Raw genomic sequence first — 13,962 nt, 5'->3', positions numbered from 1 at the left:
GCCCATCAATAGTGATAAGGGATTTAAACATAACTATTTTGACCACTTCAAAGTTATACTTCTCACCTTATTCATATCTATCTATCTATCTATTTATATATTGAAGGAGATAATTGGATCGGATAAGAATCGACCCATATTTGATCCAATTATAAATGGATTAATTCAAATTTATCTAAATGGAATTGAATTCATCAGATATATGGATGCGGAAGATAGTCCCTATGTCTATTAGAATTCTTGGAAACTCTTAGGTGATTCATAAATAAGATTGATATAATCACTTGATGATGCCCTTTTGCTCATTAGGTAGGACCCATATAACCGCAAGTCCTGATCTTCTTAATATGCATTACGTGGCAAGTTCTGAGGGACCCAGAATCATGTATTCCATTACCCAAGACAAGCCCATTTAATTAATAGAGAAAGGGTTGTTTCCACTGCTTTTTTTTATTACTTTTAATTTTCTTGGCTCAGTTATGATAACAGCCCCTAGGGAGTAGAGAAATGAAAGCTTTTCAATTGGCTCTCATCGATTATCACCACTCCTTTTGTTTTGCCTCGCATGGTTCTTGAATGCTGGATAATGCCTGCAACTGCAAGCAAATGCTTGAAGTTGGTTCTCAGGCTATAATGTCTCCTAATGTAGACTAGGCATGACTGCGCAGTAGCTGTTCCTAAAAAGCTTCTCCAGTTCTTTACTTTAATGGTATGGATCGAATTGCTATCCTATTTCTTGGATATTCTGCCAAAAGATTGTGATCGAACAAGTAGGGGTGTCGATTGGACTGGATTTGGTCCAATCCTTTCCAGTCCAATGTGAGTTCATTACAAATACACCAAGTCCAATTCAAATCCAATGAATAATTTGGACTATTTTCGATTGGTTCAATTCAATGTTTGAACTGTTAAATTTGTTCAAATTTATTTTAATTTAGATTGGTTTCAACCCAAATTTGGTCCATTGACACCTATATTCTTATCTTATATCAATCGACTGGATATTGGTTAGGGGTGCAAGTCGGGTGGGTTGGGCCGGGTTTATGGTCAACCCAAGCCCAGTCCTAAAATTTGGGTTTAAGGACCGAGCCCAAGGTCAAGCCAAGCCCAGCCCGTCCTGTAATTTGATACACTCGGGTTGGTCTCGGGCCCGGGCCGGGCTCAGGTTGATCAATGAACCTGTTCAAACCGGTCCATTCAATGACTGGTCCAACCTGTTCAATTTGAACAATCTGAGCAGATTGGTCCATTCAATGTCCAATATATATATAGTATTTTGGGTCAGCTTTGGTTCAATGACTGGTCCAACCTGTTCAAATACTAGAAAATGATGGCCGGCTCGGGCATGACCGGTCCATTCAATGACTAGTCCAACCTGTTCAATTTGAACAACCTGTTCAAATTGATCAACCTGGTCTAATTCAATGTCTGGATCGTCCAATCTGTTCAAACCGGTCCATTCAATCCGTCCAAATTGAGTTTGGACAATGTCCATTGACACCCTTACTCTCTTGGGTGTGTAATTGAGATTTCTAGTTTCATTTGGGAGAAATTGTACCCTTTTGTAAGGGAAATCAGAATCCATGGTAAAATTGCAGCAAGCATCTCTTCACCAGTACTTATAATGAACCCAACAGAATAGTTGGAGTCTTCACTTGTGGTTTTTTTGTATGTAAATAAATGTGATAATAGCTTGACACACAATGTTCTAAATATGGCTAGACAAAGGATCTTTTAAGTGTAAGGATTAAAATATTAATATGTTTGATATCCTCAAGTGAATATATTAATTATTTGATTGGTATTCCTTATTTTTAATTTTGTAGGTATAAAAGGGTCCTTCTCATCCTTTTAAAGTTTTAAATATTTTAGAAAATCTTTGCATTGATGTATCCATGTATATCTAGATGTGGATATGATCCATGCATATCTGAATGTATCATATCGATATTTTAATCAATGTTTAAAGATGCAAATTTTGAAGTTTCTCATAAACAAAATATTGATCTTACAAAACATGGTAAATAAGAAATTTTAGAGGTTATGATTATGTATCATATAATACCTATCAGATTTTAGGGCCGTCAAAATGTTTAAGCATTAGAATCCTTCATAGTGTATGTATCTGTGGAATACTGGACTCAAAAAATTATAAAAATAAAATGTATCACCCTATGGATAGGGGTGAGCCAGAAAAATGAAAAATCAATTAACTAAACCAGTCGGTTCGGTGTTTTTGAAAAATCAAAGGTATCGGTTCAATTTTGGTTAACCAATATAGAAAACCAGTGGTTAACCGAACTGACCGGTATACATATTTTTCTATACATTTTATATATATTTATGTATATTATATATTATATATTTTTTATATATTATAAATTAATAAATATGCATCATATATAAATATATATTTATAATATATGATATATTATTTATTATTTAAAATATAATATTTTATTATATATTTATATATTTTTATAATATATATTTTAAAAATTAAAAAACCTAAAAATCTATTAACCAAAGTGGTCAACCGATTGGTTTCAGTCCAATTTTCAAAAAACCGGTAGTACCAGTTCGGTTACAAAAAAAAGGCCCACGGTTTAGTTATACCCCTACCTGTGGAAACTCATCATGTGACTTTTGAGTTGAGCATGGTAAGTAGTAACTTTAAGAAATAAAAATAACTACTACATCAGCAAAAACAATATGATTTTTCTGATAGAAGTATTCATTTCTGTATATGATTTTGTTTTCTAAAACAAAAACAACTGCCACAACAGTATGCACATTTGTACACATTAATGTCAAGGCACATGTTATGCACTTGTTTAAGTAATCGTAAACCTTACACATATGATATTTGGGTTTAACTTTTATGACCTGCCCCAAAATATTTTGTTAGGGCCAGTCAGAGTTCAATTGTGCTTGGAATCATTGGTGGTCTCTTGCTCCAAGGCTAGGGCTAGGTTGAAAAAATGGGGGAAGGGGAATTCGAATGATTCAAAATGACAATTTTGGATTAGTTAGTGGAAGGTGTGTTTAGAACTTGTGTGAATGTCACTGAGATTGAGACACACTCTCTCTCTCTCTCTCTCTCTCTCTCTCTCTCTCTCTCTCTCTTGCTTAGAGATGAGAAACCCTATACAAGGTTTAACCAAGAAGAAAGAGCGGAGCTCTCTGCAAGATATTGAATACCATACTTGTTACTGAGCATTGCATCAGCCATAGTTACTTTAACTCAGGGAGTATTTCTCTTTTTATGTTTAAACATTACTAGTTATATTATTAGTAAGTTCTAATATTTTATAACATGAATCTTATGACTCTAGTTTTATTGTTTTGTTTGTTTAAGCGAGTGTACAACTTTAGATTTTGATTTAGTTAGTTCTATCTAGTTACAACTACACATGTTAGATATCTTTTCTTATCTCTAGTTTAGCTTCTCAGACTAAATCCTTCTAGTCTTATCTTATGCTTGTCTTTAGTCTTGTCTAAATGTTCTTTCACCTTCTAGTGCTTTAATGAGATTATCTTCTTTTGATTAGTTTTGTGCCACCTAGTGATTTTCTTCTTTTCTTTGGAGTAGGTGTCTTTATTTCAAGATTTACTAAATCCTTATTATGTTAATTTTATCTGTCTACTCCTATCTCTGCTCTTCTCTTCTTTTAACTCTCGAAGTTCTTATCATTTCTCTTATCTTTATTCTTGTCTTTGTTCTTACCCGTCATGGATGATGTTAAAGCCCTAAATGAAGCCTTCCAAAATATGTTGCATCCTTCTAATATCCAGGGTATTGACCTTGTTGATATTCGTCCACATCTTCCTGAAAATCTTTGAGAGGGTTGGGTTTTTTCATTTATCTGTCGCTTATTTCCTCGTCTTACAAATCAATTTTCTGAGCTTGTGGCACCCTTTGGAATCTAGATTAGAACCGTCTCCTTATGGCACCCTTTCAACGATGACATTTTAGACTTCGTTTTCACTATGAAGAAGATTTTATTTGCATTAGAGATAATGGGCCTTGGATGTTTAATGGTCAATGGATTATCCTTAAACCTTGGATTCATGGCCATCCTTAATATGAATGGCAGTTTAATCAAATTGAACTTTGGGTTCAATTACATGATATTCCCTATGAAATCTTATCAGAAGATGTAGGAAGGCCCATCTTTGAATTTATAGGTCCAATTCATCATATTGAGGTTATCTAGAATTATATTCGTTCTAAAGTTTTCATTCCTATTGATCAACCTTTGAAAACTAGATGCTTTTTTAGTGTTATAAATTGGGTTATGTTCAGATATGAAGATCTTTCTGTTACTTGTTTACTTTGTGGTAGAGTTGATCACTTATATCGTTAATGCTCTCAACCTCTTCCTTATGTTTCTGGACAGTCGTATGAGCAATCTTTCAATCAAAGATCAATGCATCTTCTAGGTCCTTGGCTTAGAGCATAAATACTCATGCATCATAATTGGAATCGTCCTTCCTTTCGAGATTTTGTTCATCTACCGCCTCAAGCACAACCTTCCCCGGTAGTACCTCAACCTTCTCAATCACCTCTTCAATCTCAATAGGGTACCTCTAATTCTGATTCTACTTTAGCCAGAACTACTTCCTTCGGTTCTACTTCTGAACCATCTACTTCTCAACAACCCACTATGATAGTCTCTATGGAAACTTACAGGTTAGCTCAGCAAGCTCAAACCACCCTTTCCAACCTCCTATTTTTTGATACTCCTGGCGCTTCTTCCAGAGGCAAACGCCCATGGTTTGATCTTTTCGAAAATATAGAGATGGAAGATACTACATCTTTGCCTACCTATGACAGACCTGAATCTTCAAACCAAAGTAATCAGACTGACAAAATCCTTTCTGTTGTACAATCTGATATGGAAAATGATAATGAACTGCACATCCATACTATAGATCCTTCTGGTCACGAGGAGACTCCTGCAAGTATGTCAGATCTGGTCAGTTCTCTTTTTAAAAATCTACATTTTTGTTCTTTACATAGGGTGGTGGTGGCTGGCCTAGAACAGCCACAACACGACCAATGTTGATTATTAGTTGGAACTACTGAGGGATAGCATGCCCTAAGGCAATTCAAGGTTTAGGAGTTTTGATTAAAAAATATAATCCAAATTTTATTTTTATATGTGAAACCGAAATTCCTTTAGATAAAATGGAACATTTAGCTAATCAGTTTCATTATGCTAATTCCTCCTAAAGGATGTGCAGGGGGCTTAGCTATCTTTTGGAAATCTTGTATCCCATTTTCCACCTTTTTGGCTCACTCAAGGTATGTTTTCCTTAAAATTTCCTCTCCTCCTATTATGGATGAATGGTTGGTAAGCTTCATTTATGGACCATCAATTAAGGCCCATAGAAATAAGTTTTGGTCTCACCTTAATCAGCAATTACAGTTTCTGAATCTATCTTTTTTAATCCTAGGAGATTTTAATGAAGCAGACACAATTCTGATTCCTGATCCTATGTCATCTAACAGTACCCCTAGACTTACATCTACCTAGTATCGTAATTAGGTTTTGAATAACAATCTTATTGAAATTAGTATTCAAGGAGAAAAACTTAGCTGGTCCAATAAGAGATCTACAGGACTTATTATTTGAACCCTATATAGAGCCTTAACTACCCAAAACTGGACCTAAGGTTTCCCCCATGCAACCCTTAACTTATTTGCAAGATGGGGTTTTGATCATCATCCTTTAATTTTGAATATTACTCCCCATAAGAATCAATATCCAAAACCTTTTAGGTTTTATGAAATGTGGTTATTAGATGAATCATGTAGTGAAGTTATTCAAAATGGATGGGATTTCCAAATAGATGGTTATGATGCCTATAGACTATCTTAGAAGATGAATTGGATTAAGACAGATCTTATTCAATGGAGGAAATTAAAATTTTATGGATCCTCAACAGAGATTAAGTGATCTAGAACAATAGATTATTCAAGTTGAACGTCTACTCCTTGGGAATAAACTAAAATCATGTATCTTTATAAATTGTATGATGATACTCATTCCCAATTTGAGAGTTTTTTGAGACAAAGATCTAGGCAACTCTAGCTTACTTTGGGAGACAAAAATACAAATTATTTTCATAAGAGTACTCTATGCCATCAGAAAAAGAATGAAATTCAAGAAATTAAAGATTGTCATGACTCTTGGGTGACTGATCATAAAAATATATCAAAAGTATTTTTCTCTTATTTTTTCAGACTTATTTACACATCAACCTCAGGAAGATTTGTCCTTTATTTCAGATATTATTAACCTTATCATTTATGAGGAAGATAATGCATTTTTAACTGCCATACCTTCTGAAGAAGAAGTTAAGACAATTTTATTCAGCATAGGCAATCTCAAAACTCCATGTCCAAATGGAATGCCAGTTTTAGTATATAAAGAATACTGGGATTTGATGAGCATTGAAATTGTAGCTTTTGACAAGGAATTTTTCCAAAACAAGAAATTACTTAAGCATCTAAATCATACATTTATTTGCCTTGTACAAAAAAAAGTAAATTGTACTAAAGTACAAGATTATCATCCAATTAGTCTTCGTAATGTACTTTATAAAATCATCTCAAAAATTTTAGCTACCAGACTTTGTATTATTTTGGACAAATGTATCTCCCCTAACCAATCAGCCTTTACCCCAGGACGTTAGATGATAGACAACACCAATATTACCCATGAAATGTTCCACTTAAAAGCATTGATAGATTGGAATGGTCTTTTCTTTTCCCAGTCTTAAAAGCATTGGGCTTTTCTCAAGATTTCTGTCACATCATTTTAGAGTGTATTCTTCCATCTCTAATATTGGGCTTTTCTCAAGAGTCTTTTCTTTTCACAATTAAATAATTTAGACAAATTAGGAATTTATTTTAGCAAGGACATCCACCCTAGGCACTAAAGAATGCTTCGTAGACAACTCCAAATAAAAGCCCTTCTTGAAAACACCAAATATCTTGACCTTCCTCAAATTTGGGGTCAAAATAAACACCCAGTTATTTTTTATTTTGGATAATCTCAAAGCTAAACTTAATAAATGGAAATCTTCTGCTCTCAGTCAAGTTAGGAAAATGATTCTTATTCAGTATGTACTTCAAGTTATTGTGACTCATACTTTGTCTATGGCACAACTACCCCAAAAAATTGGTGTTGTTATTGACCAAACTATCAAAGATTTTTGGTGGGCTAGATCAGAAACCAACTTCCATCTTTATCATTGGTGCTCTTGGAATTTGCTATCTATTCCTAAATCATCTAGAGGCTTAGGCTTTAGAAATATCAAATTGGTGAATCTAGTCTTGCTTTAAAAACTTGCCTGGAGATATCTTCATGAACAACATAAGATGTGGGCCCAACTCTAGAAATTCAAGTATCTCCCAATTCAATCTTTCTTCCCTTAATCCATCCCTTCCAATAGTTCTTTTTTTTTTTTTTTTTTTTGAAATCTATTGCACCCAAACTTCAAAGTCTACTTTAGGAAGTAGGCTTTTTAGTTTTGGAATTCTCTTTAGAGGAAATTGCTCAATTCCCCTGGATCCAAAATAATGAGAATTTTCAAATGGTAAGTCACCCTATTTCTGTTACTACTTCTCATCTTACTTTTAATGATCTTATCATTAATGGTAATTGGAATACTTCTAATCTTCATAATCATTTTGATAATAATCAAATTGAAAATGTATTATGAACACCTATATTCCCAGCTAATAGTTCTATTTCCTGGATCTAGACTAAACATTCAACATGTAAGTTTTTAACTTCAGCTGCTTATACTGATCTATTACATACGTCTCTCCTAAGAATACGTAATGAAAAATCTTTTAAAGATATTATTATTTCAAATCTCTAGATTCTTCATAAAGTTAATACTATTCTCAATGGTATTCACATATCAAGCACTTCGCGAGAGTTATCTTCGGGACTACCTCCACTCTTAAACCTTTTTGTGCAATCACACACGGATGGTATTATATTTACAAATGCAGGAAAGATATCCTCTGCTTTATTTTGCTATGGTAATATCCTCCTCAACACTCAATTGGAACGTATACAGATCTCAGGGGGTTGTAAGTATTTAAATTCAGATGAAGAAGCAAAGCTTTTTGCTATATATCAAGGTATCCTCCAAGCTCTTCAACAAAGAAAAAGAAACATTTTGGTCTGCTTGGGTTCTCAGTTGACTATTCAAGCACTGCAAGGAAAATCTTCCTTTCATTGGTCTTTATTGGATTTTCTCCAAAGAACACAAAACTTATTTCAATCCTTTCAATCTGTTTCTTGTGTATATATTAGTAGAAAATATAATATCACTGCTCATCATATAGCATGTAGGAGTAAAACTACTATGCAGGATTATTTTTTGTTTGATACTTATCCTCCTGGCATATCTTATGTAAGAAACTTTGTAGCAATGTTTTTTATTCATCGTTGACCCGGATGGTCGGACCGTTCGGCCTGGAAACCATCCAAGCAATCGGTTCAATTTCACCCCTAACCCGCTCTTGGGTCAAAAACCATTGACTTCGTCAGAAAACCGCTAAACCAGGCGGTCGAACCATCGATTCATTTGACCCGGACGACGGTTCACGGTTTGAGAAGTTGTAGAGAGGGAGAAACTCTAAGTCTGAGACACGAACTCAGATTTGATATCCAGAGAGACTAAGAGAGAAGAAGAAGAAGAAGAAGAAGAAGAAAGAAGAAGAAGAAGAAGAAGAAGAAGAAGAAAAAGTTGTAGTTTTCTCATATCTAAGATCTAGATCTAAGAAAAAGAAAAAAATCAATCTCAGATCTAAGATCCGAGAACTCGTATCTCAGGTCTCAGATCTGTCATTTGCGCTATTACCGCTGTCGCCGTCGCCGGTGAGCGTTGAATCCATTCTCCTCCTCTTCCTTCTTATTTCCTCCTTCTCTCTTTCTTTCCTTCCTTTTCTTTCTCTTCTTTCACTTTTTTTTTTCCTTTCTCCTTCCTTTCTTTCTTTCCTTCTTCTCTTCTTTCTCAGCCAGCAAAAGACTCTCTTCTCCACTCCTTTCTCTGTTTCTCATATACTATTTGCTATCTTGCCCTAATGCAAACCGCCCTAACCATTCGACCCGGACAGTCAAACCGCTGACATGGAAATCAATAGCTAAAACGGTTCCATTTCTGAGTCAATTTTTAAAACCTTACTTTGTAGTTTGTTCTCTTTGTTAATATAATAGTTTCCTTTCAGAAAAAAAAAAAAAAAAAAAACCAATTTTTACAATGTTGATACATTCTCTTGGCCTCGCGCCAATAATACCATCCTAAAATTTTAATCCATTTTTTCTCTCTTGCCAATATAGGATTTGTTACTCAACTAGTATTAAGGATACAAAGCAGGTGCCCGATTTTAGGATTTTACACTGCATCAAACCTGGGTTTCTTAGCTGATCCTATTTAAATTTTTATACAACCCAAACCCGAACCCGCCCAAATTGCACTCGTAACTAGTATGTAAATAAAATACACACCATCATCTCCAGGCTCTGTATCTAGGTCCTAATTTGACCCAAAAAATGATGGTTTAGATTGGGTTAGTTTTACTTGAGGTTGGACCAGCCCAGCCCGCCCAAGTTGCACCTGAAGTGGGATCCAAACAAACAGCCTATAAGCTATGTTTGGTGAAAAAATCAGTGAGCTTAAATGGTTGAGCACTTCAAAGCAGCTCAACCCCGGTTTAACTGAATTTTCAGCCCAATCTTCCCATTCTCTAAATCAACCCGAGCTTAATGAATTTCATTTTTTTTAAGAGATTAAAAGTCTGTCCAAAGTTTCCCTTTCTTTTTTTACTCTTCCTTTGTTTTTGTCTGGTACAATCTGATGTAAATCATGAATTTTCTTCTCTCAACCTTTGTTGGTTTGTTGCATCTCAACCAAAAAACTAAAGAAATTTTTCAAATAACCATGAGTAGGAGTGTTCATCAAAAACTAAAAAAACTCGAATCTAACTGAAAATCTGATTAATTGAATCAATCAATTCAGTACAGAAATTGATACACACACACATGACCTACTGAGTACCGACTCGGTCAAAATCTGGTTCACAACTTATGGTAGTCTTCTTATTACTACTCTAGGTTATTTAGAGTTCTAAGGGAATATATAGATTTTCTGCATTTGCATTTAACCAGATTCTTTTACTGGTTAAGCTTATCACCGTGTGCTATATATAGTTTAGCACTCTAAAGTTTTGCTTTCAACTTTGAATTTTAAAGTAGTTATGCATTTTGAGGATTGACTATATTTGATAAAGTGCTCAAAAGACAAAACAATCCTCATTTGTAATGATAAAGAATGATATTGTAGGGTTATTTTTGTCTTTTACACAGATATTTTGGATTGGTGTCCATCATCAAAATGAACGTGCTCAATCGACCCATTTTTTTGATCCATTATATGAATTCTAGTGGAGCTCACGTTTTACCAAGAGCGGAGAGCTCTAGTGGAGTTCACCTTTGCTAGAGTTGCTTTTTCATTGGAAAGAATAAGAACTATCGTTTGAAGAAAAGAAAAGAAAAAAAAAAAAAAAAGCAAGTATCTTCTGCTTTGCAAAGAAATGTGTTTTCAAGTAAGGATTTGTTTGGATGAATTTCTAGAAAGAGATTTTGTTAGCCATTTCTCTTCTCCTACCCTTTGAGTTCACCTTTACTAGAGTTGTTTTTCTCGTTTGAAAGAGTAAGAATAACTACTAATGATCGGACGGATCTCACAAATTAACTACTAGAGTTGTTTGGATCAATTCAATTTCGAATCTATTAAGGATGTCAGATATCCAATTTGATTTGCCATTGGTCTATAAAATTTATCAAATTATTAACAAAAAAAAAGAAATAAATCAGTCTACACAAAGAGAAGCAAAAAAGAAAACCATAATTTTCAACAATTTTTATTATATACACGTTTTTTATAAAACAACATAAATAATATAAAAAATCAAATTACAAAAGTGCAATATAAAATATATATCGGATTGGATAGGGGTGATTCGAATTCTATCCAATTTTTAAACAGATCTTATTTTTCAATCTAAATAGCGGGGACCTGTGCGATGCATGGGATCTATTAAGTGAAAGCTAAATAATAGAAAGGGTCATTTACTAAAATACCCCTTATAGTTTCATGGATTTACTAAAACCTACCCTATAGTTAGCATTTTACTAAAACACCACCTATAGTTTGCAATGGATTTAATCAATCTTCCATTAGATGAAAGTGGAAAATGATAGTGTTAACCCTAATGTTCATTTAAATAAATTTAATCAAAAGAAAATACAAATAAAAATACCATTTTTCCCTTAATAAGACACGGACAACCACTCTATTGGCTATATTTGGTCAATTTTGTTTTCTATAAAAAAAAACATGTTAAGGGTATTTTTGAAATAAAAAATAATAGCCCTAATGGCAAAACAAAAACTCCTTAATAAAAGGTTGATTAAGTAAATAAGTTGTAAAATATATGGGATGTTTTAGTAAAATAAAAACAATAAGGTAGGTTTAAGTAAATATGTAAAATTATAAGGTGATCTAGTAAATGACCCTAATAGAAACACATAAGAGTATACAACTGTTTTATATTTTCAACTTTTTAAATAATTAATAATTACTCATATTTTATATACTACTTTTAATAAATCTTTTACAATACACTAATAACAATAATTAACTTCAATTAGGTTTATTCATCAAATTGATGAAACTGACCAACCCGATCAACTCGACCCGAGTTGGTCGGTTTTCTAGTATTTTGGGTCGGCTTTGATTCAAAATTTTCTCAATTCGACCAAGTTGGATTAGTTTCACTTTCGCCATTTGTAAACCGACCAAAATCGAATGACCTAACCATGGATACATATTATTACTATTTTATATTTTAAATATAATTTTTAATATGGAAAAATGGGAAATTTCCCATATTTCTTAGTCTAAAATACTTTATATCATAAATCTAAATTTTAAATTTATTTTTTAATAATTGCATTGTAATTTTTAAAATTTAATTTAATTTTTAAGTTTAAATCTTTTGAACCAACTAACAAAACCAAAAAACCGACACAAAACCAATACAACTTGAGTGGGTTGATTTTCAAAAAAGGTCAATCGATTTCAACTGACCAACTTCCTAACTTGACCAAGTCAATTTGGTTGGCCAAATAGCCTACGAATGAACCGAACCAACTCATGAACACTCGTGATTTCAGCTAAATTAATAGCCTCATCTCTGAAAAATAACAATAATTTAATCTCTAATAATTATTGAAAATTTATAGTGAAAATACACAATTATTGAAAATAAATTGATAATAAAAAATACAATAATTACAATAAATACAATAAGTACTAAAAATATATTAACTTAGTCAATAAATAGTATAGTCACAAATAATAATAGTTTACTCTGTAATAAATATTAATCAATAAGTTATAGCAAAAATACAATAAGTACAATAAATTAAATTTAAAATGTTCAATAATAGTAGTTTTTAATCTCTAATAATTATTGAAAGTTTTCTATTAAATAACAAAACAAAATAAACTTATAAATAATCATTGAAAATACTTTTATCACAAAAAAAAATAAATAATTATTGAAATAGAATAAATATTAATTTTATAATTATATAAAAAATAAAGATTATTATTTAGTTTTTTAAATACTTAAATAATATGTAAAATATTTAAATTTAAAATATTAATTATTTATTGACTTTGATTATCCATAAAATCATAATTTATACTATTATTATATAATTTCATTAATAGTTTTGTAATATATTAAATTATTATTAATTTCAATATTATGTTATAATTATTTTTCTACTTTGAAGAAAATTTTTAAATCTATTACATAATTTTGTTATTTTAACTATTTAAAAGCTAGTTATTTAAATACTTTATAATATATTTAAACTTTTCTATTATTTGAATTTTATTTATTTAAAACTATTAGATATTATTAAATATTTGAAAAAACTTTTAAATTGATAATCCGAAAAAAACATATTTTGAATTGTTAGTACATAATTTGTGATATATTTTATAAAAATATAAAATTAATTTTTGTGTTTTTAATAAATATTTTAAAGTTATTATATAATTTTGTTAGAATATTTAAATAATTCTTAAATTTTTTAATCCAAACTTTCTTTAGATAGATATAGATAAAAAGTAAGGTAGATGATAAATAGGAATTAGAGATAATTTAGAAGAGAAATTCTCTACTAAATTAGAGATAATTTTGGATATAAATAAAAATTAGAGATAATTTTGGAGAAAGTTGAAGAGGTAGTTTATGAGAAACTTTAGAGAAGTGATTATTTAGGTTATTAGGAAAGTGCATCTCATTAGATATTCCAAGAGGGGATATCTAAATCTAACAAAGTAGAATTGAATTCGAATTCAATTGGAATCATGAGTAGGGCCATTTGCACCCTAGTAGCAAGGCATCAATGGATCATTTAGGTAGTATAGAAGGTCAGAAAAGGGGATTTTTTTTTCAGCTCTTGTAGGAGTCAAATAAGTCATCCTTTAGTTGCATTTTTTCTGTTTTTTTTTTTTGCTATCCTTTTCTTATTTCATATCGGGCTATCAACGGATTCTGAAACTCTGGTGCCCGATTTGACTTTATTTATTATCCTGGATTTTCGATGTTAAAACTTACATTTAATTAATAATGGAATCCCAACTCTAATAAAAATTATTGTATTTATAGAGATATTATATACAATTCATAATTGATACATTCAATATTCTATATTTATATGCATTTATAAATTTAAGATAATTAGTATTTTTTTTTATTTTTTGTCATTTTAAACAGAATGAAGTTGATATGAATTAATTCGAACCCAACCCAAGTCTGACAGTCGGGTTTTCGGGTCGGATTTTGATCCATAA

Source organism: Nelumbo lutea, chromosome 2 (genome assembly GCF_056320005.1).
Source record: "Nelumbo lutea isolate HS-2025 chromosome 2, American lotus-T2T, whole genome shotgun sequence".
In the NCBI taxonomy this organism is placed as follows: Eukaryota; Viridiplantae; Streptophyta; class Magnoliopsida; order Proteales; family Nelumbonaceae; genus Nelumbo; species Nelumbo lutea.
Note: the sequence above shows the minus strand (reverse complement) of the source record.